Source organism: Alexandromys fortis, unplaced genomic scaffold, assembly GCF_014885135.2.
Source record: "Alexandromys fortis isolate MF-2015 unplaced genomic scaffold, M_Fortis_MF-2015_v1.1 scaffold_18, whole genome shotgun sequence".
NCBI lineage: Eukaryota > Metazoa > Chordata > Mammalia > Rodentia > Cricetidae > Alexandromys > Alexandromys fortis.
Genome location: NW_026067897.1, coordinates 10,409,112 through 10,410,726, shown reverse-complemented (window position 1 = coordinate 10,410,726; position 1,615 = coordinate 10,409,112). Strand labels below are relative to the sequence as shown.

General features: G+C 51.2%; 1 pseudogene; it reads right to left on the bottom strand.

Moving 5' to 3' along the window:
• Nucleotides 1–705: 705 nt before the first annotated feature.
• LOC126514789 (DNA fragmentation factor subunit beta-like) lies at nucleotides 706–1,505 on the bottom strand (annotated as a pseudogene).
• Between the last annotated feature and the right edge of the window lie 110 nt (nucleotides 1,506–1,615).

The following is a 1,615-nucleotide window of genomic DNA, read 5'->3' as shown; positions in this document are numbered from 1 at the left end:
TACAGAACAGAACCATTTTCATGGCAATAAACTTTAAATTTTAGAAAAACAAATTTCTTGATATATATGTAATCAAAACTTATCAATAAAATTCAGAATCTTACCAAGACAAACAATTGCACCTATTCCAGAAAAAAATAAAATCCACAAAGAACTCCTAGAGCAGACGCCCCAACTAGTGATTTCTCCTACTTGTTTAAGGGAGAAATACCAATAATATAAAAATCCCTCCAAAGTAAAGGCTCACTTATCAGTTCTATGAAGCTAAAATAACAGTGATTAAAATCTGATAAAAGCAAGCTAAGAAAATTTAAGCCAGATGAACACATGTGACCATCACATTCGACTATGCTCTACACTTTAATATTAGGGACTTGGAAGGGCGCTGGGCTCCTGCAGACAGGTGGCACCCTGAGAGGACTGCCTGTGGGCAGGACGAGCTACTCTTCCTCTTCTCCAGCTCCGGGTGTCCGGCTCCCGGCTGTGCTTGGACGAAGATGGCACGGAGGTGACTGATGACTATTTCCCGGGGCTCCCCAACGACGCCGAACTCCTGCTGCTCACTGCTGGCCAGACCTGGCAGGGCTTTGTGAGTGACATCACCCGCTTCCTCCGTGTGTTTTAATGAGCCACAGGCTGGGGTCATCCTGGCTGCGCGGCAACTGCTGTCAGATGAGCGGGCCCCACTGAGGTGATACAGTGGTGATGGGGCTTTCAGAGTCTTTCCGACAGACCTGATCTGAGTATCTTCCCAAGGACTTTCCAGAACCTTCTAGAGTGACAAAATGTAAGGGTAATAGCCCCATCACCACTGTATCACCTCAGAGGGCCTGGCATGTGTCACTGGCGCTTGCAAGCAGGCCACTTCTTGGATCCTGCCTGGGGCCGGTAGATCTTACTACGGTCACACTGAAGCTTGTGCATGGTCTTCTTGTGGCAGGCGATGTGCACCAGTTTCGGGTTCTCGGCCGTGAAGAGCAGGCTGTAGAAGTACTCCCAGTTCACCTCCCTCCCATCCTGGACTGCTTCCACCAGTGTGGGCACCACGGTGCCCTTCTCTATTCTGGCAGGAGGAACCAGCCTTCCGGAGTACAGAGCCGGTCGCTGGCCTCTGCACCTCGGTCAAAGTAGCTGCCATTTGTACTTCTGGGATTTGAGCTTCTGGCACGTGGAGCTGAGGACCCACTCGAGTTCTTCTCGGGCCACTGCATCCACCGCAGAGGTGTGAGCACTCCTCTCTCAGGTAGCCCTGGATCCTGCTCTCACAGCTATATCTCAGGTAGCCAGACTTATTCCTGAATCGAGACTCCAAACTTTCAAACCAGGATGGGTCCTGCTCCTGGGTCTCAGCAGTGATTTTCTGGTTGACATGATGCAGGAGGTCAGCCAGCAGCTTCTGCCTCAGTGGGGCCCGCTCATCTGACAGCAGTTGCCGCGCAGCCAGGATGACCCCAGCCTGTGGCTCATTAAAACACACTGAGGAAGCGGGTGATGTCACTCACAAAGCCCCGCCCGAGAACTAAACAGGATGCAAACGCTGAAAAAATGCAACACAGATACTGAACTTCCGATATCTCGGTGTGGACCTCCAATTGCCACGCACCGCCCCTCCCCC